This window comes from Hevea brasiliensis, chromosome 5, assembly GCF_030052815.1.
Source record: "Hevea brasiliensis isolate MT/VB/25A 57/8 chromosome 5, ASM3005281v1, whole genome shotgun sequence".
In the NCBI taxonomy this organism is placed as follows: Eukaryota; Viridiplantae; Streptophyta; class Magnoliopsida; order Malpighiales; family Euphorbiaceae; genus Hevea; species Hevea brasiliensis.
In genome coordinates, this window is record NC_079497.1 from 85,817,310 (window position 1) to 85,840,211 (window position 22,902).

General features: G+C 39.5%; 3 pseudogenes; all 3 read right to left on the bottom strand.

The window, feature by feature from the left end:
* Positions 1-1,593: 1,593 nt before the first annotated feature.
* LOC131180244 (NADH-ubiquinone oxidoreductase chain 6-like) lies at positions 1,594-2,207 on the bottom strand (annotated as a pseudogene).
* Positions 2,208-2,694: 487 nt separating this feature from the next.
* On the bottom strand, positions 2,695-3,903 carry LOC131180245 (ribosomal protein S4, mitochondrial-like; annotated as a pseudogene).
* A 13,331-nt stretch (positions 3,904-17,234) lies between these two features.
* Positions 17,235-18,785, bottom strand: LOC131180119 (uncharacterized; annotated as a pseudogene).
* Positions 18,786-22,902: the final 4,117 nt, after the last annotated feature.

The window sequence follows — 22,902 nt, forward strand, 5'->3', positions numbered from 1 at the left end:
TTTTATGGTCTTTCTGTTAAATGAAATGTCCTTGCCTTCTTTTCGTTCTTGCACAACCTATTCGATGTCGCCGAATCGCTTAAATCGGGCTTGATGCCATCTGCGTTCGAATCCATGTGGGCTTTCTGGTTTGGATGATTCTGCTTCATTCTAAAGTGAGGTTTTTTTATTCCGAGTTGGCGCTGCAGGGATTCTAAAAAGGCATTCTATTCTCTTTCTTTCCTTCTTGAAAGTCAAATTTTGAGATATGTCACTGCCTAAAAGGCTAAGGCTCCTCCCAACTTTCGAATTCTTTCTAAGCCTCTTTACTAGACTATTAGTGGCATTTCGTAAGAGCACATTCCTCCTAACTTCCAAAAGCTTATCCAAGCAGCTTTTTCTGTGCATCTTCTTTAATCCCTAATCAAGGACATTTTCAGAAAGTGTTCACAATAGCACCCTAAGAGCCTAGTTGTCCAATTCCTTCACCTTCATCAAACCTTCCACCAATAGCTGATTCTCAGACCTATTCTATCAAAGGAAAAGTTCTCATATTAGGAGTAGAATTCCTAGTTATAGACTTGAATAAAGTAAGATAGAGTGCGCTGTTGATGATACACATTACATAAGTAATTTACATGCCATACGGAATCACGAAAGCATAGTGACAGAAAAGACATAACAATCAAAAGATAGCTCCTGACAATCGGGGAGAGGGAAGATCAACTTATTGAGAGAGATCAGAAGGAAAGCGAAGAGCTTAGCCTTAGCGCGTGCCAAGCCCAAGCGAAGATCCATCCATCCTTGCTCTCGACCAGTAATGCACGCTTTTATCGACGATGAGCCGATCCGTGCTTTCTAGTTCAAGTAGCAATTCCTGTTAGTGAGGGATGGAATAACATATGAATGAGAGAGTCTTAGTAGACCGAAAGAGGCAATCTTTTATTGTTGAATGCATTAGAGTTCATGCTTGGTAGCAGTTCCTGGCCGCAGTTCCAGACGTATGCTTTCTAAAAAGCCCGGCTTCCTTGCTTAGCTCGAAAAAGTACACTATTCAAAGCAGAGAAGGCCTCAGAGAGGATAATTTCCACGATTATCTCATCCGCTTTATCGCCTTAAAGCAACTAGTCCTATTCGTAAACATCTTGAATATGAATGTGCAGCCTATGATTGGCTTATTTCCAAAGCTTGGATTCAAAACATCTCAAATCATTCATAAAGAAATCTCTCTTACTATGCTTAAGAGATGCATAAGCACCGATCAAGAGAAGGAATCGCACTCACACACTCGCAATCGATCGTTTGTCGACGCTAACGCTCCTTTGCTTGCTTGGTACCCTTTTTCTTGCTATTGGGGACTGATTGGTTCCCATAGGTGGAGTGGTCCTCGCAAGGCTATCTGCCTACTTGGTTCTGGTTGTAGGCTTCGTCTTGGGCTATCTTCTTTCTCCTCGCTCCAAGTCTTTCCTCAAATAGACAACTAGAAGTTATAGGAAGAAAAGAGTCCATTATGTCCATGCCTGTCTAAAGATCATTTCCACAAAACAATAGGATAGGAGCGTCCCTCCACATACTCACGAATTGGATTTGAACCAATCTCAAGCTACTTGCCCTTTAGTAGATCGTGAGTGGGTCCTGCTGTCCTCCTCATTATAGTCCTCCTAAAATCAATAGCATTTCGTCGAAATATATCCTGTCTTTTCACCTTAGTAGTCCTATGCATAGTAAGTACTATAGCCCCAATCATGGCTACTAATAAAATAAGACTAGGAACCAAAAACCAGATTTAAATAGTAGGTATAAAGTAAATTGCCCAATGTTTCCAAATTAGTCCAACTGCACCTTTCCGGCATAAACAGTATATCTCGTAGAGGTTGTATTGCTTTGGGTTGGTAGTAATGGAATGGTTTCATTATCTAAAATGAAGAACATTTCCCACCAAAGGATCACCCAATAATACCACTCATCGGTAAATAGCGCAAGACTTCTTCGTGAATCTCCGCTATTTGAATATGGAACATCATAACAACGAATAGCAATAAAACGGCTATAGCTCCTATATAAACTACTGGGAAGATCATAGCGGAGAAGTCGAGACCTAACAAAAGAAGTAAACTGAAGTATCGCGAAAGACTAGGATGGGAAACAAAACGGAATGTACCGGATTTTTAGCACGCAACCATCAAACCAGATACCAAAGCGGGGCTCGACAAAACAGAAAGTATCATGGTACGTCGTCCTTCCCCGAAATGGAACTTTCATCTGGAGCAAGAACGGCATGAAAGTCGATCTATTACAACCAGCGGTTGTTCAGATTTCATTTTCTTTTTCCAAACCAAGCCCTTCTTAGAAAGCACTCACCGAGTTACTTACGGAATCTCAAATCTCTCTCGACACCGAGAATTTTTATGTGTCCAGTCGATTAGAGGTTCGGTTTGCTTCTCCCTTTAGCGTTCGGGCCCCTAAAAAATAAAGAAACCCCGAAATCAAAAAGAAAGAAGAGAAATTTGGCCATGTTTCCCGAGAGAGGCCGCTTTCTCTCATCCATCGATTTTCTACTTCTAGTCGATCGCTCTATGACGGGCTTCCTGTTTCTGGCTCTGCTCGCTCGTCTACGCTCCGACCTAGCAAGTAATAATTGAAATGAATTTCACCTTGCTCGCATTAAGATTTAAAACTTTTCACAAAAAAAGGCAATCAATCGAATTAAGAAAAAAAATGGAAATAGTGACTAGATGGATCCCTATCTTTATCTCTATCCACGGAGATACCTATCTATATGGATAGAAATCTATCTATGAATCGATCTAGACTATCCTCTATCCGGATAGATATGTCCCTATGAGCGACTACGCCGATCTTTATATGTTTTGGCCACGTCCGCTTTTTCTCCAAGAGGAAGGTTTAAATCTTTCAATCTTATGTCGTGAGGGATATGACCTATGTTCGGTCCATAAGATACCACAGCTTTTAGTGTTCTATGATTCACCTCCGAATAATGAGTAGGTAGTTCGATCCTTTTGATTCTTCTCTTCATAGTAAACTGATAGGGGGATGCGGAGCAATAGATCGAATTACTATATAAAGAGGAGTTGTAAACTATAGGACTTCTTATTCGAGTAGGAAGATTTGGTTTTTCTGCCTTTTCTTCGATAAGAATAGGGATTTGAAATGATACAAATTTCTCTTCATTCTGTTGTGCTCGTGAAGGAACCGCCTAAGCATACTTTTTCTGATCCAAACTTCTTTGTTCTTTCTAAGTCTTCTTCTTGCATAGAAGAACGCAATCATTGCAAAACCGGATTTTAGTAGTAGGCGGCATCCTCTTAGTTTTGAGTAGGTGGAACCATTCTGCTTTTGGTTCTTCTCCACATTCTTACCGGTGATCCAGAATTTGCCTATGATTTTTTCAACCGATATTTCGATATAGAAAGATCTCCTTATTTCTTCACCGTGGATTCTTGCGTCATTTTCTTGAAAAGATATTAGATCACCGTGGACACTTTCAAATGAGTAATGCTTACCATTCCATTATTCACACAAACCCTTCGATGACTTATCGGTGCCTTGCTTGAGGAATAGTTTCACAAAAATGGAGACGAACCGAATAACGTCCGATCTTGTTTCGGATTAAGTAGAAAAGGGATATATGAAGTTCGCTCCTCTGTGCATCTCTCGTGATGGGTAAATCCCCATGAAAAAGGGGCAACTATCGTGTAGTTTGTGATTGGATGTAACTGTTAAGATTTTCTCTCGGAGAAATCTTTCTCTTAATATCTTTCTTCTTGTTCCTCAATCTTCGGAGAATGCGGCGTTGTATTATTGTAAGTTCTCTCTTCCGAACATTTCCTGAAAGTAGATGACAAGTTTTAAATCTTAATGCAGGCAAGGCATATCTCGTTGAATCAGTCTTTTTCGCCACATCGGGGCTATAGGAGTCGAACCCATTTTTCCATCTACGACCCACCCAAGAATCACGAGTAAGAGAATAGCCATTCTTTTGCACCTTCTGAACTGGGCACCTTTCTGACATCAAGGCAACTCCAACTACCGGAAACAGCCGTTACATTAGCTCGAACATTTGAGTTAGATTTGAAAAGGACCGCCCTTCAGCTATCAGAGTATCGCCCTCCCTTAAAGAAAGAAAATTGAGTCAGCTTCGAGAAAAGGGGTTGTGACGATAGAAGAATTTCATTTACTTCCCCACCCCACCGCCCTGGTCCTCGATGTATCGATGCCTTTCTTTACTTGATGAGCGGATAGGAACCTCTTTTCTATTTGTGCAATTTGCGTCGAGGTACTTTGGATTCGGCTTATTACCGCATCACTCACGCTGCCAAGCTTGCCTCTCGGATAGGGGCGCACGGGTTGCTAAGCATTACATTCACGGGAATATCCCCGGGAGAGTTCGTTTGGCAGCAAAACATAGCGAGTGGAGTAAGTAGGATGAGGCGGCCGGAAGAGACTGAGCCCGGACGAAGCCAATCACATTGAGTTGTAGATTGAGATAGTTAACCTTAGCGGCACCTCTGACCTCAGATGCATGTGTTAAGCATATAACTAGCGAGCGAACCATACTTCGGATATCGCTCGGAGCAAGGCCAATCGCTGGATTAAGACTAACAAACCGACCATTCCTTATCAAAGGCCCAAAGAAGAGACGCCACTACGCACTCCTGCTTCGTGGATGAACTCCGCCCAAGACCGGAAATTCAACCCAACCTAAGCTAATAACAAAGTAGATTTTCAACCTACTAAGTCAACTCAAGGAATAATAACAAAGAAAGATGTAATAAAATAATAAGACAAAGGAGAACAGAATGCCGCATTTAGTAGAAAAGCCAGAGAAAGCCTAAGCCAAAATGTTGAATAGTAGGAGACGGGTATACCGCCCGGAAACTGTGAGTTGTCTCTCCGTAAGTAAGTTGTTCAGTATTTCCTTCTTATGCAACACGGCTAGAGCAGCTGTGGCTGATCTTCCAGCCGGCTGTCGATCGAAGATGGATAGAAGTTTCAAAGCGCCGGTCGAGGTCTACGCCCATAACCACTGCGCTCGACAACCGGGGTTTTGGCGGCTTATACCGTTCCGGTGTATCGTAGCGATGCAATGGTACAGCAAGCGATTCAATCTTCTTTCTCGGGATGGTGTGGTGAGGATATGTGTGAGTAACCGATGACGAAAAAGGTTTCCTTCTATTTGGGGTGGGAGTGCCCTGACGCTCCTAGCATGAGTCTGCCGCACGGATAACTATGATCGAATGCGGGCGGTTATCTTGTGATCGCTAGCAGTTCCTTGGAGAGGAAACCCCCTAGCCCACTTTTTGAAGGTAAATTTGATCATCATATGTTTTTTTATTTTTTTACTTTTCCCGATTTTTACCCATGATCGATCACTGCTGCAGTATCCCGAACAAGCCCCTTCTCAAAGGAACCGTACGTGTAACACCCCAAAGTTCGGTAGTGCGTTCTGCTGCTCCGGTGACCAGTGTTGTCCGGACAACTAGGATGCCTAGAACCGTACCTCAATATGAGTGAGGAGACATAAAATAATGAAATACAAGAAAAGAAAATACAAGAAAAACAAAGGAAAAATAATAGCAAAGAAATGTAACCAAGTTAAGCGAGCCGAGAACCCTAGCGATGGGTGACCGCACCGGGAAGTCACGGCGTGGACCGTTGACTAGCCCTGGACTGCGGGGAACCCTGAAAAATATTTTTAGGACTCCAATAAATATTTATTGAAGTATAAATATCATTAGAAATATCAAAGAAAAATTAAATAATTAGTACAAAGAAAAGTGAGAAATCGAAAATCGGACAAAACCCGGTGTTACCGAAAAATCGGGAACGTAACCCGAACAGGGTCATTATGGTCATTTGACACCCCGAATTGTCTTTTGACCTAAATGTCCATTAAAAATAAATAGTATTACACTTAGAAAATAAAATGAAAAATTAATTTGGGGGTACCTAATATAAATAGCCAAAAGTGGAGTAAAAATGTGTAAATAAAACATTTAACTTATTATATGATTTAATAAGTGTAAGTGGACCACTAAAGGGATAAATTAAACATAAAATGGGCAGGTGTAGGTTCATTAAACAATCTGAAAATTCTTTTCTTCCAAGTTCTTCAACAATGCCGAATTGAGGAAAAGAAAATCCTCCATTGCCGTTGGCCTTCAAGCTTGATCTTCTCCTTTATTTCACTTCTAATCACCTAGGTAGCTTCACAAAAAATGGTCTACACATCACAAGGAAGATATTGATACCAATTTTGAGAAGTTTGGTGAAGGTTTAGCAAGTTACAATTAAAGGTAAGTTTGCATTTTTGAGAATTTCTTTGTTAAAGTTTATGTTCATGTTATGGGTGTTAGTTTGGTGAAGGAAAATTTTGATTTTGAAGGGTTATTCTTGTTTTCATTTTGGACAGCCATGAGTCACGTTTTTGATGAGATATTTGTGCATATAATTGATAAGAAATGGTGTTGATCATGATGAATTAGTAACCTAGTGAATTATTTCATGTTTATATGGTGATTTATGCACTTGGATGGGAATTGGTAAATTGGATGGCACTTTGATGTTGAAGAATGGTTTGCGGCAGCTTGGGGACACTTGAGTAATGGTATATATTGAAGGAAGTGTGGGCAGAATATTGACCTAGAAGGTTGATGAGATGTATGTAGATTGATATTGTAAAGTGTATGTAAAATTTGTAATGGTTAGGTGTGTTTGTAATGGTAATTAGAAATTGTAATTATGAATGATATTTGGTGTGTTGAGGGTAATGGTAATCTGCCCAAAATAATGTTAATGTAAAGTAGATAATGCTTTTGGTAATGTACCAAAACAGATTGGTAGGGTATGGAAGTAAACTTTGCAAGTTAAATGTGTGTTTGAAGTGGGGTGTGAAAGGCATAGTGAGGGCAGTGTACATTTTAGCCTATAACCTTAAATGTGTAACCTCAATTGGTATGAGACCAATTTGAGGTGAAACTAGGCACAAAATGTGCCAACTTTCATTGAGAAACCATGCCAAAATTCTGCTTGCAAGGTGACCTAAAAAAATGACCAATTCGGATTAGGTGCAATTAGGACCTGAAAAATGACCAATTGGGCAGCAGTGAGTGTTTAGGCCATAACTCACTCAAACCAGGTCCAATTGACCTGAAATTTTGACCAAGAATAGTTAAGACCCATACCTACAAGTCTTATGAAGACACCAAAGCCCAGAAATGACCATAAGCAAGTCAAACAACTTGCACAAGTTCGGGTCCAAAAACTGGCCGAACCAGAATTGACCAATTTGACCTAAAATTGACCTAAAATGGTACCACTTGACCAGCAATAGTGTAATGACCATAACTTGGTCTACTTAACTCGGATTGACCTGAAATTTTGCACCTCGTGCAATAAGACCTAGATCTACAAGTTTGTAGTTTCGACCGAGACCCGAAAACCGAGGAAACTAGATCGTCCGGTTAGGTCAAACCAGTGTTCCGGAATCCAGCAATTTGCATTAAAATGCACTAAACAAGGAAATGACTTTGGTAAAACGTACCAAACCTAAAACCCTATCGAATGTGACATATTAACGACACTAAAACCTAATTTACCTAAAACGCAATGAGGGTCGGTATATTAGGTGATTAAGTGAATAATTGAGTTCAGTGCATTATTTACCAAACACCATTGATAGAGACAGTTTAATTTAGTACTGAAACACTTCAAATTGTGTTTCTTAGTTACCAAAGACTCAGGAAAAGGAAAGGAAACACTGAGTCCAGATCAGGGAGACAGTCATCAGAGGTTTGTGCACAACTAGTTTTTAACTGATTTTGTTCTGAATATTTTATATGATTAAATGACATATTTTCTTATGAACTATGTTTAACAGGCATTGGATTTAATTCAATGATTATTGAAATTGCTATAGTATGTATGAATTTATCTTTGTGAAATGGTATTTCCACAAGTATTAAGCATTGTTATGGATTGAATAAATTATGTTTCGGAAAATTGTGATATAACATGTTTTGAATTGTGATGGAAATTTTCATGGAAAAATGTAAATTTATGATTTGAATTGTGATGAGCATAAAAAAATTATTGGATATTGGAATTGACTTTGAATCAAATTATATTGTGATTTATGCTCACTAAAAGGATTGTGATATTGTTTTATATCTCACTATAGATGCTTGACTAGGTTATTACCCGTCTCTCTCATCTGTTGAGAAGACAATGGAGTTAGTTGTGTTTTGATTACCATGGTACGTGCACAAGCTTAGATTTTCCTCTGATTTGAGGTTAGATCTAAGTTTATTTTATCGTTATGGCCCTTGCGGAAGATTCATTATTGTGATGGTACTGTGCACGATGATTCGACCTCCCCGACCATAGGGAGTTAAAATCTGATTCGACCTCCCCGACCATAGGGAGTTAGAATCACATCGAATATGGCCCTTTCGGATTAGTCTTGCATATTAGTGAGATAAAGATTGATTTTTGAGATACAGTATGATTTTTGAGATACTGAGATGATTTTTGAGATCTGATATGATTTTGAGATCTGATATGATTTTTGAGATACATAATGGCTTTTGAATGGTAAGGAAGGGTGATTTCAATTATGGTTTATGTATAATTGATTTTGTTAGAATTACTTAAATGGATAGTCATGATTTGATAAATTGAATTTTGTGCTCCAAGTCATTTATACAAATGATTTACATTATTGGCAATGAATATTTTGAGTTTTGGAATTTGATCAGTATTCAGATTCTCAAATTATTTACTGTAAAATTTGTCAATGTATATTGTACTATGTTTTAAATTATAGTTGTGCACCACTGAGTTCACCACTCAGCGATAGCTTTGTATCTTGTCATGAGTAAGAAGAGCATAGAGCGATAAGTAAATTTCGTTGAAGATATATTCGGATCGACTCGGGTATATCATAGGTATACCCATGTACATAGGTTTTGATGTAAGCATGTAATAATATGTATGTAAATTGTTTGAGCAGTTGTATATAAAACTCTTGTAAAATATTTTGGTATGTAATTAAATGTAAATTATTGTAAATGTAAATTTGAGATTTCATTTACTTGAATAGTTTTGTATTATATTTCCTTTATCTCAGTCTTCGAAAAATCACTATGGATTTGAGTTGAGAAATATGTTGTGTTGAAAAATATGTTGGAGTTGAGATTTGCAAATACATATTGAAGTGCTTTTTTTTTTACAGGTTTTCTGAAGAACTGATTTGTCCAAAATATAGATGGCACTCTGCCAAAATTTTTACAGAAATTCCAAATAAACCAAATGAGTTAGTTGTTTCACTTGATTCATCAAAGTCTTTAACACTGTAAATAGTGCTCACCACTGTAAAAGAAGTAAGAAAAGTTTTAAAATCCCTTGTAGTGTACTTAATGGGTTATCGATGAAGCGGAGTTGGTAATTCATTAGGTATACTACGGGATCATGTTATGCCTTACAGAGGGTAGGGTGTGACATGTTTTAGTGGTATCGAGCAATGGTTTTAAAGTGAATTTGAATCGTGAATTTGAAATCTTTTTGTCGGTAACTACAATCGCTCAAATGTTTGATACATATATTACATTTACATCATAAATGTGAACTAATGGAGAGGAATCTCCTTGTGTTGGTTGTACAGAATAGAAAATTGTGAGAAAAATGGAAGAGAAGAATGAGATAATAGAAACGATCTGTGATGGCGGAAGAACAAGTTGAGGCCCAGCTTCACAAAATGTCGAAGGCATTGTACCGATTTTACGGTACAAATTATCGCACAAATGGCCCAGCGAATGGCCACTTTCTTTCAGCAAATGGCTGATAATCACACCAAGCCCAATCTGAGACTCCAACCCCACAAGGGCAGTGTGAAATGGAAAAGAGGGAGAAACCTATGGGTCAGAGCTCGAACAGTAATTTGAGAAAGAGAAAAGAATTTGAGGAACCCCGAGCTCAGGGATACGATAGAGGCGGATCATTAAGGCAGAGACCACCAAGGTCCGATCGTCGAACAACTAGAAGTTCCTACCCTCCCCGCCAATGTGAAACTTGTGGAAAATATCATGGTGGGATATGCTATAAGACCTCTGGAGCCTGCTACAATTGTGGAAAACTTGGACACTTTGCTAAAAATTGTACTAAACCACCTCGATCTGCTCTCCGGATTTCACAGACCGTCAGTCAGAGTCAAGATAGAAATAGAGTTGATACTCCTCACCACTATAACACAGTGAATCAACCCGAATATGGTAGCGCACCAGTCAGAGCGTCCACTATGCACCAACGAGAAAGAGCAGAAACTTGGATGTCACTTTGGTAAGTTCTTAATTTTGAAAGAAACAATTAGTTATTATTTGATCCCAGCACTACTTAGTTGTGTGTTAGTGTCAGAACTATATGTTCTGTTGTTATTCCTTTACATGGGAATGAATTTTGATGTATTAGTGACTAGTCCTTTAGGATAATAAAATGTATAAGAATTGTGATAATAAGTGAAATTAGTTTGGAAGAGTTTATCAGTGAAAAGTATTTTCTAACACACCATAAATTATAAAAGCTAATTGGCAAGCCTACTTAATGTAAGGCATGAGGACCGAAAAGTAAGTTACAGTAATAGAATTGCTCTAGATGAGGGCAAAGATGTTACTGTTAGTAATTATTAATGGATATTATAATCAGAATCGGTATAGGATATTAGTGGATTCGAGAAGGATAAGATGTTAGAAAACCTAGTCCATGAGGTTATAACGTAGTGACTATATAATGTTCTCGATGTTTGTATTGTAAGATGCAGATTACAGTACCGACATGAGATTATTGTGTAGAGCTACGTGCTTCCTCGTGGTATAATAAATTAAGAATATTTGTAAGTAATCTATAAATTGATACAGTTGCACCCGAATAGAATACTATTACTGGAAATAAATGTGAAAATTTTAGTCAGAAATTTAAAACTTCAGAACTAGCCTATCAAACGACTACACTTGTAAGGTAGCTAGAGTCAGTGACTCAGTTACATTAGTGTGAATTACAATACCACGAGAATTGTTATAAGCTTAGAGATATCAGTACGACTTATTATCCTCAGATGGATGGACAGTCGAAACAAGTGATTCAGGTAAATTTTAAAAAACTCATTGAGTTCCTGTAAATAATGAAATGAAATGATAATAATAACCTGTAATGCGTGATAAGCCCTCGAGAATATACTGAGAACTTCTGTCCTTGAATCCGAAGGAGATGGGACAGATACATTCCACTAACAGAATTTGTATACATTAATAAGTGTCAAGCTAGCATACAAGTGACACCCTATGAAACATTATAAGGGAACAGATAACTATAGATTTTGTGATGAGATTTCCGAGGACACAGAATAGTCATGATGTAGTATAGGTTATAGTTGATAGACTAACCAAGTCTGCTCACTTTTTGCCAGTTCGGATGGACTATAGCCTGGAAAGATTGGCCAGATTGTACATATATGAAATTGTAAAATTGCATGGAGTGCCAGTATCAATTGTGTCCGAGAGATCCTAGGTTCACTTCTAGATTCAGGGTAGTCTTGAGAGCCCTAGGAACTAGATTGAACTTCAGACAAAGATTCCACCCGCAGAGACGGATGGCGATCGAGAGGGTTATTCAGACATTGGAGGATATGCTACGGGCTTGTGTGATTGAGTTTGAAGGTAGTTGGGATACACACTTGCCTTTGATTGAGTTTGCTTATAACAACAGCTACCAATCAAGCATTGGGATGCCTCCATATGAAGCTTTGTATGGCAGAAAGTGCAGAACTCCCTTATGTTGGGATGAAGTAGGCGAAAGAAAGGTGATTGGGCCAGAAATTGTTCAGCAGACATAGGAAAAGATCAAATTGATCAGAGATAGACTCAAGGCTGCGTCAGACCGTCAGAAGTCTTATGTTGATCTGAAGAGAAGAGATATTGGATATGCAGTGGGTGATAAAGTATTCCTCAAAGTTTCTCCTTGGAAGAGGATTATGAGATTTGGCGAGAAAGAAGCGAGTCCTCGTTTCATCGGACCATATGAGGTTTTGGAAAGAGTGGGTCCTTTGGCATACCGGTTGGCATTACCTCCAGAGCTAGCAAGGATACACAGTGTCTTCCATGTGTCCATGTTAAGGAGGTACAGATCAGACCCATCTCATGTACTATCAGTTGAAGAGATTGAAGTAAATCCAGACCTCTCATATGAGGAAGAACCCATAAAAATTCTGCCTTATGAGGTGAAGCAGCTGAGAAACAAACTGATACACCTGGTTAAAGTGCTGTGGAACCATCATTCAGGCCAGGAAACTACTTGGGAACGTGAAGAGGATATGAGGAGACAGCACCCACACCTGTTCAGAGACTAATGCCAGGTAAAATTTCGAGACGAAATTTATTTAAGGGGGGGAGAATTTTAACACCCCAAAGTTCGGTAGTGCATTCTGCTGCTCCGGTGACCAGTGTTGTCCGGACAGCTAAGATGCCTAGAACCGTACCTCAATATGAGTGAGGAGACATAAAATAATGAAATACAAGAAAAGAAAATACAAGAAAAACAAAGGAAAAATAATAGCAAAGAAATGTAACCAAGTTAAGCGAGCCGAGAACCTTAGCGATGGGTGATCAGACTGAAAGTCACGGCGTGGACCGTTGACTAGCTCCTTGCGGGAACCACGAAAAATATTTTTAGGACTCCAATAAATATTTATTGAATTATAAATATCATTAGAAATATCAAAGAAAAATTAAATAATTAGTACAAAGAAAAGTGAGAAATCGAAAATCGGACAAAACCGGTGTTACTGAAAAATCGAACGAATAACGACAGAGGGCATTATGGTCATTTGACACCCGAATTGTCTTTTAACCTAAATGTCCATTAAAAATAAATAGTATTACACTTAGAAAATAAAATGAAAAATTAATTTGGGGGTACCTAATATAAATAGCCAAAAGTGGAGTAAAAATGTGTAAATAAAACATTTAACTTATTATATGATTTAATAAGTGTAAGTGGACCACTAAAGGGATAAATTAAACATAAAATGGGCAGGTGTAGGTTCATTAAACAATCTGAAAATTCTTTTCTTCCAAGTTCTTCAAGAATGCGAATTGAGGAAAAGAAAATCCTCCATTGCCGTTGGCCTTCAAGCTTGATCTTCTCCTTTATTTCACTTCTAATCACCTAGTTAGATTCACAAAAATGGTCTACACATCACAAGGAAGATATTGATACCAATTTTGAGAAGTTTGGTGAAGGTTTAGCAAGTTACAATTAAAGGTAAGTTTGCATTTTTGAGAATTTCTTTGTTAAAGTTTATGTTCATGTTATGGGTGTTAGTTTGGTGAAGGAAAATTTTGAGTTTGAAGGGTTATTCTTGTTTTCATTTTGGACAGCCATGAGTCACGTTTTTGATGAGATATTTGTGCATATAATTGATGAGAAATGGTGTTGATCATGATGAATTAGTAACCTAGTGAATTATTTCATGTTTATATGGTGATTTATGCACTTGGATGGGAATTGGTAAATTGGATGGCACTTTGATGTTGAAGAATGGTTTGCGGCAGCTTGGGGACACTTGAGTAATGGTATATATTGAAGGAAGTGTGGGCAGAATATTGACCTAGAAGGTTGATGAGATGTATGTAGATTGATATTGTAAAGTGTATGTAAAATTTGTAATGGTTAGGTGTGTTTGTAATGGTAATTAGAAATTGTAATTATGAATGATATTTGGTGTGTTGAGGGTAATGGTAATCTGCCCAAAATAATGTTAATGTAAAGTAGATAATGCTTTTGGTAATGTACCAAAACAGATTGGTAGGGTATGGAAGTAAACTTTGCAAGTTAAATGTGTGTTTGAAGTGGGGTGTGAAAGGCATAGTGAGGGCAGTGTACATTTTAGCCTATAACCTTAAATGTGTAACCTCAATTGGTATGAGACCAATTTGAGGTGAAACTAGGCACAAAATGTGCCAACTTTCATTGAGAAACCATGCCAAAATTCTGTTTGCAAGGTGACCTAAAAAAATGACCAATTCGGATTAGGTGCAATTAGGACCTGAAAAATGACCAATTGGGCAGCAGTGAGTGTTTAGGCCATAACTCACTCAAACCAGGTCCAATTGACCTGAAATTTTGACCAAGAATAGTTAAGACCCATACCTACAAGTCTTATGAAGACATCAAAGCCCAGAAATGATCATAAGCAAGTCAAACAACTTGCACAAGTTCGGGTCCAAAAACTGGCCGAACCAGAATTGACCAATTTGACCTAAAATTGACCTAAAATGGTACCACTTGACCAGCAATAGTGTAATGAGCATAACTTGGTCTACTTAACTCGGATTGACCTGAAATTTTGCACCGCGTGCAATAAGACCTAGATCTACAAGTTTGTAGTTTCGACCGAGACCCGAAAACCGAGGGAACTAGATCGTCCGGTTAGGTCAAACCAGTGTTCCGGAATCCAGCAATTTGCATTAAAATGCACTAAACAAGGAAATGACTTTTGTAAAACGTACCAAACCTAAAACCCTATCGAATGTGACATATTAACGACACTAAAACCTAACTTACCTAAAACGCAATGAGGGTCAGTATATTAGGTGATTAAGTGAATAATTGAGTTCAGTGCATTATTTACCAAACACCATCGATATAGACAGTTTAATTTAGTACTGAAACACTTCAAATTGTGTTTCTCAGTTAGCAAAGACTCAGGAAAAGGGAAGGAAACACTGAGTCCAGATCAGGGAGACAGTCATCAGAGGTTTGTGCACAACTAGTTTTTAACTGATTTTGTTCTGAATATTTTATATGATTAAATGACATATTTTCTTATGAACTATGTTTAACAGGCATTGGATTTAATTCAATGATTATTGAAATTGCTATAGTATGTATGAATTTATCTTTGTGAAATGGTATTTCCACAAGTATTAAGCATTGTTATGGATTGAATAAATTATGTTTCGGAAAATTGTGATATAACATGTTTTGAATTGTGATGGAAATTTTCATGGAAAAATGTAAATTTATGATTTGAATTGTGATGAGCATAAAAAAATTATTGGATATTGGAATTGACTTTGAATCAAATTATATTGTGATTTATGCTCACTAAAAGGATTGTGATATTGTTTTATATCTCACTATAGATGCTTGACTAGGTTATTACCCGTCTCTCTCATCTGTTGAGAAGACAATGGAGTTAGTTGTGTTTTGATTACCATGGTACGTGCACAGGCTTAGATTTTCCTCTGATTTGAGGTTAGATCTAAGTTTATTTTATCGTTATGGCCCTTGCGGAAGATTCATTATTGTGATGGTACTGTGCACGATGATTCGACCTCCCCGACCATAGCGAGTTAGAATCTGATTCGACCTCCCCGACCATAGGGAGTTAGAATCACATCGAATATGGCCCTTTCGGATTAGTCTTGCATATTAGTGAGATAAAGATTGATTTTTGAGATACAGTATGATTTTTGAGATACAGTATGATTTTTGAGATACAGTATGATTTTTGAGATACAGAATGGCTTTTGAATGGTAAGGAAGGGTGATTTCAATTATGGTTTATGTATAATTGATTTTGTTAGAATTACTTAAATGGATAGTCATGATTTGATAAATTGAATTTTGTGCTCCAAGTCATTTATACAAATGATTTACATTATTGGCAATGAATATTTTGAGTTTTGGAATTTGATCAGTATTCAGATTCTCAAATTATTTACTGTAAAATTTGTCAATGTATATTGTACTATGTTTTAAATTATAGTTGTGCACCACTGAGTTCACCACTCAGCGATAGCTTTGTATGCTGTCGCAGGTAAGAAGAGCATAGAGCAATAAGTAAATTTCGTTGAAGATATATTCGGATCAGCTCCAGGTATATCATAGGTATACCCATGTACATAGGTTTTGATGTAAGCATGTAATAATATGTATGTAAATTATTTGAGCAGTTGTATATAAAACTCTTGTAAAATATTTTGGTATGTAATTAAATGTAAATTATTGTAAATGTAAATTTGAGATTTCATTTACTTGAATAGTTTTGTATTATATTTCCTTTATCTCAGTCTTCGAAAAATCACTATGGATTTGAGTTGAGAAATATGTTGTGTTGAAAAATATGTTGGAGTTGAGATTTGCAAATACATATTGAAGTGCTTTTTTTTACAGGTTTTCTGAAGAACTGATTTGTCCAAAATATAGATGGCACTCTGCCAAAATTTTTACAGAAATTCCAAATAAACCAAATGAGTTAGTTGTTTCACTTCAGTTCATCAAAGTCTTTAACACCTGTAAATAGTGCTCACCACTGTAAAAGAAGTAAGAAAAGTTTTTAAAATCCCTTGTAGTGTACTTAATGGGTTATCAGTAGACGGAGTTGGTAATTAATTAGGTATACTACGGGATCATGTTATGCCTTACAGAGGGGTAGGGTGTGACAGTACGTGACACTCTCACGTCATACGGCTCCGTCCCGGAATCAGGACCTCCCCTTTCCTTTGACCAACGGGTCCTCGAACCAACCTTTCCTTCCCGAACTCTTCCTCTCCAACTCAGTCGAGCTTTCGCTGGTCACCTCGGTAAGCGGTTTCTTTTCATTCATTGATTGATTCAAGGCAATGAAATTGCTTCCAAGTCCAAGCGCTAGAGGTAGAAGCTAGTCACCGGAAGCGAACTTCCGGGCCGGAAAGGGGCCAAAAAACGTGAGCGCCCCTGCAATCTTTCTAAAGTAAGAAGCGCGAAACTTGACTTTGAGAAAGAAAGGCCTTCTATTAGAATATTAGTAAAGGCGCATTAGCCTATCTATAGTAAGGGGCCTTTTTCTTGCTCGTTAGCGCTTTAGTTTTCTTTTCAATAAGGACGTTTAGGCTTTACTTTTCTCACTTGTTTAGTATTGCTTTGGCTTCGCCGTCCGTATCTTGCTGGCGCGGAAGCTACCGAAACTAAAAGAAAATGAATGAAGGAAGAAGGTGACCAGCGGGAGGAAAGACTACAGAGGCATTCCGGGCCGACTACAATACAAGTCATGAGCGATAGCGAAGCCAAGCCGGATAGGCTTTTTTATGTCGAAAGCCCCAAAACTAGCTATCTTATAGCAGACAACTAACGCAAGCCTACTCAACTAATCTCATAAGTAAATGCCTGTTCGCATCGCAACTAATAGAAAAAAACAACTACTAGACTAGACTAGTAGTTGAGTGCTCCTTGTTGTTCGGATCTTGCCTGGGTCCGAGCTTCCCAAGCTCTATGCTGTTGGGGAACTCTGCAAGGGTCTTACCACCTTCTTTATTTACTATATTTGAGTCTTTGGAGTACTTTGGGATTATATTCCGCGCCGAGGATTTGTGCTTGTGGGCTTGGGTGAATATTGCGCATCCGGATCTGGTGGTCGACAATCGTTCGGACTTGGTAAAGGTTGTCGCGCACCGTAGTAGGACAGAGGACTTATCGCGATGCCCGCGAACCAATTTACGTTGTCTCCATCGCCGACGCCACAAGGTGCCACGTGGATTGGCGTGGTCTTCTTCGCTAATGATACCTCGATCCCGGCCTTCTGAGTATCTTTTGATAGGTGCCTCTATCCGTATGGGGAATTTGCTGCTCATAGATCCCGCCAGATGTCCTCCTCCTTCCCCGCCGCCTTCCGACCCGCGGAGTATACAATGACAACTTCCGACACTCATGCCCAATCGTGAGATCGTCATTGAACGTCCGATGGCGCCTTGCTCGACTGAGCTATGCAACAACGAGATCCCCTTGATCCTTGTCGGATGTGCTTTACGGTCCCCATAATACGCCGCTTGGGGACCTTTTACTCCAGATTGTTCCAAGAGTCTCCGCTAGTTGAACCCCGTCCGATGGACTCCTGTTTCGCTCATCTCCTTCGCACCGTTTGATCGGGATACTATTACCTAGGTTCCTAAACTTGGAATGGATGGCGAGCGTAGGTGGCAAGCGCTATATGGATACTGCTTTACCCGTAGACGCTTCTCCACTCTCGAAAGAAATGTATGGGGGTCGCCTCGGAGGAACTTCCCGAATGACCGCATCGAGGAATTCTACCATACTCGTGCGCCTATTGTTGTTGATCCCGCCGAGCCTACCAAAAGGTTCAGCCGGATTGTAGGAATTGGGCGATTCGTTTTGTATTTCTATGAGAAGCTCTACGGCACCTACGATTCCCAAGAGTAAGTCGTCGGCATATCGCGCGTAAGAAATCTTTATTAAGTAATGGCTTTTTAAGGAGCCACCACGCCAAGCGTCTCTCGACTTGATAACTAGTATCGCCTCCCGCCCACTCTATCAAGGCACATTCTTTTGCAATACTTAATAAGGTCTCTCATGGCCCAATTATTATTACAGCATTCTCTACCATAGAATTCGGCCTTCGGGGTCAAACCAGCGGATTCCATGAGGAAGGCGGCGCAAAGGAGGCTCGAGGGCTTATTAAGAAAGGCGGCAAGTGCCGGCGAAGGGGGGAAAACGAAAGGCATTTTCTGGTCCCCCCTGGGCCTGGGGGTGCTTATGGGGGGGGTGTGCCACGACGAAACAAGGGAATGAAAAGCCGCTTTGCGTTGGATGCTCTTTACCCTCCCCACAATAATGGCTCTGTTGCCTTGGGGAGCGTTGAAGCTTGCTTCTTCTCCAGAATTTTCTTGGTCATCAATACGACCTGTCCTTAATAGAACCGATCTGATTCTCTGAACAATCGGAATTTCGTACAAGGATTATTGGCTGGAGGGTTATTCGCTGACTAAACTGATAGGATTAGATTAGAAGGCGTAGGCCTATAAAGACAGAAAGGGAATGTGCAGACAATCAGCACTTTATTTGGGTGACGAGGACACTACCTCAATGAAGACATCTGGGTCGGGAGGAAGACAAAAAAAAAGGACAGGATAATGGAGCATATAAGTGAAATAGCGAATTGGGTATGAATGCCCGGAACTAAGCACATGTTGACTCAGTCTTATTCAAAAAAATCTGGCGATTTCCTTTGTTCATTTGTCTTCGGGGACCTCTGTGCCTGAACATCTTTCTTAACTAGAATGTAACAAACTACAAGATTACCCTTTAATACTCAGCCACATTAACATCAAAAATTACTGGATCTTGATAACAAGTGCCATAAACTGTATTCTTTCTATGTGACTCTTCTCTGAGCATGTTCTCATACCTGGTGGCTCTTTCAGATAACTCGAATAGATTATTAAAGACCATGCCTTCAAACTTCTTTCTAAGAAAAAAGTCAAGTCAAGGCCATCTTGAGCCAACTTAAAAAATGAAAACTCAGGATCTTCCTTATGGATGAGATCGATAGATGCTTGCACTGCGGGATCACGCGGGAGGGTGAGACTCTCTTATTAGCTACTAGCTTGACAGATTCCTGATCGAAGCAGGCTAAGCTGCTATAAAGAGCGAGAACCGGCTAAGTTGAAGATGATGGGAATTTTCCAATTAGATTGGGTACTTATCGCGGACCCTGGGAGAATCTTCGTATTCTGTCTACATCATCTGTATCTAGTAAAGGATTGAAAAACTAGGGTCTACCCTTCTCCCCTACGTACTGATTGAAGAGGAGGGGTTTGAGCCTTGTATATACGTATGTTATAAAATTGAATCTCTACTATGGCATTCTTGCTGGAGTTTTGAGTGATCTGTCTCTTATTCAATTGATGTGGGAGCGAAGCTCCGGGTAGAGGAAATGGGGGATTTAATGCCCTCTGTTAGTGAGTTAGTTTTCGATCTTACACGGCAATACGAATGGAATCAACTGATGAATTAACGTAAAAAGGGCATCGGGACGGCGATCTTTTAGTGAGTTCTTCTGAATTAGATCTAGTGGCTCATCTTGGGATGTTTGGTCATAGCAAAGGGTGTGAGCTAGTAGGCGAAGCCCCCTAAATAATCAATTCCAACCGATATCGAAGACAGTGACGACTAATGAGTAAGACAAAAACGAATCAAACTGGTAATTACTAGTTCTTCTCAATGAAGTGGCCCTTACTTTTCGTAATGTAATATAAGAGTGTAATTTCTCTCAAATCCTACTCCTCAAAGGATTGGCAGCATTCTATAATTTACCATTATGAGGTAAGGGCAATCCTCGGAATCATTCTCTCACGTATAAGTTCTCAGCTATCTCGTTGGAAACGGGCCTTCGAACATCTCGCCATAGGTGGGTGAGTTAAGGTATAAATTCAAGACTTCAAGTTCGTAAATCGAGAAGGACCTTTCCTCTCATAAAGATGGATCTTAACTTCATGCTTTATTAATTATTAAATTTTTACGTTCGAAAGGTTGTCCTTTACTTCGTATTTGCCCCAACAACCGAAACATGCTGTTTCAGGGCCGCATCCAATCTTTACATTTCTCGTGAGTAGTAGCTCTTTACTTGTACACTTCTTACTATATGGAAAGAGAACGTACTACTCGAGCCTTGAAAGCCCTTGCTAAAAAGGTGCTAATTCACCGATCGGTGATAGAGCGCAAATGACCCTCTTTGGGGTGGGGTATAAGCATGCAAAGACTCACGTGTAAATATAGGTCCTGTCTTTATTTCCATTATTTCATTTCTACGATTTAAGCCGGGCTGAATGTAAGATAGAAGATTACGATTTATAGTCAAAGGAGTTTCGCCATTTGAGTGAGTTCGGTTCCTCTAGGTAGGGTCAAGCAAGGATGATCCTATCGACCCATTCCAACTTGAAGCTCTCTCCGTCATGTCGGAGTATGGAGCTTAAACAGTCACTATCATTTTAAGAGAGAAACAAGGGATTTTCATTGAGAACATCGAGACTAGAGGACTTCGCAAGTGAAGAACTACCGAACGAGAACCGAATGGCGTAGTGTAAGTTAGTAATGTAATTGAGTGCCGATCGCTTTCAAGCAAAATCGTAAACAAAGGGAGAAAGTGATCCTAGTTTCAAAAGGAAATAGCAGCTCGTACATTAATACCTCCCTAGAGAGATTGAAACTCGCGAACCCGAAGATGACGAATCCGAGAGCGGAGAGGAGGTCTGCTTTCAAATAGCAACAGAAAGACGTAAAATGCTCGCTAATGGGAGCGACCGGTCAGTTATGAAGTCGATCCAGCCGGGCTTGGAAGAAATGCAATATAGAAAGACTCACACGAATGGGGCTTCTCGATTCTTTGAATAGGGGCTTGTGAATCGGGAAGGACGATCATCTTGAATGAAATCAATGAACTACGTAACGATACACTCCTTCCTTTTGCAGCTTTCTCATTAATTGTTTATTAAGATTGGGGTTCCTCATAATCAACCTTTGAATTAGCTCTCACGTAGAAGATGTCGAACCCGCCACCGCTTGAGTGCGAGTCTTTCTCTTTTGTTTCGCCTTGGAATGCCTATTTACAAGAGGTTTAGTCCTGGTACCACTTTGAGGAAGGTTATTTATGCTTATTTTCTGTGAATGACAAGCGGTTCCCTAAGACTTGGATCAATAATAATGGTACAAAGATCATCTAGATGACTACTCAAGAAACTCCGTCCGTCCACCACCCAAGAGGGAGCAGTGAGCGGTTCCCTTAAGATTGTAGTGAATGTGGGCGTCGGCATTTCTATTTCTATGGAGCCGACCAAGATGATGCTACTTTTCTAATAGAGATTGCGCTTCTCTTTCACTTTTGTCTCCTACGGATCAAAGCATGACATTCCTTGGGTAGCGGACTAAGCGAGTGGGAGTGTTTGCTAACCTCTTTCTCTCGTAACGCATATGAAAGCAAGTGCAACAGATCCGGATTGAACGTATTGAGAAATTCGGTGGTTAAAAGCCCATTGTTGAGTCTTTGATAGCGGCTGGTCGCCTCGATCCAAAGTGCTATGGATGAATTCTTCCTCCCCGATAAAATGGCTTGAGGTACTTACCGCGGGGCTTTATGCTAGGCTAGCATTAACGAAGTGGTTAGGCTATCTTCGTGGCCATTAAAAGAGTTAATTATTGGCTTTGAATGTATTAATGTCTATTATAGATCTATATAAATCAAGGAAGAGTCCGACCTTCATATTACTCGGCTAGCTACCTTCTTTACGGAGGTGATCCGCTTATTGTTTTTAGAGGTTCAACGAGAACCGGGGTAGGAGATATAAGATAAGTCCGATGATTCACCGTGACGGTTAGATTATAGCAATAAAAATCTTGAAAATACGAGTTTTGGGGCAATCCCGATAGGAACAAAAATCGATGGTATCATACCTATTCTACAAGCTATTTTTCTAATGTAAATGGAAATAATGAAGCAAAGCTCAAGAGGGTCCATTGAGATTAGAGCCGCCGCCCGCCTTCTCTTCTCGATTAGAGTGTGCTAACGATCTCTTTCACTTTCCTTCCCCGGCGCCGCTTTTTCTTTCTAGGAGTAGGTAGATAGGGCTAAATGCTTCATAGGAAGTCTGCTATTTGATCTCTTGTCTCAATAATAAGGAGTGAACGGCATTTCCACGAAAAGCGTAATTGAAGATATTGACACGATCGCTCGCTTTTTGGTACTCATTCCGAGAGCTATAGTTTTTCTTTCTTCTTTGACGGTTTCTCCTTACATGGGTTGGCTTCTTTAGCGATCGCTTCGTTGTTAGAATCGCCTGGTTCTCGCCCCAGAGTCTCATGACCCTCGAGTAGAGTGATTCACAAGTGTTCAACCGCCTTGTGTCGATGTCATCTTTACCATAGATTAGCCATCCGCTTCGTATCATTGGGTAACTCCACTTATATGGGCCTCGCCGCTCGCAATTCAATCCATTCGAGACTAACCAATGTTGGACACTAACGAATCAAGAGGCAAGGAAAGACAGATTCATTAGTGAAACAGATAGACAGGCATTTGGA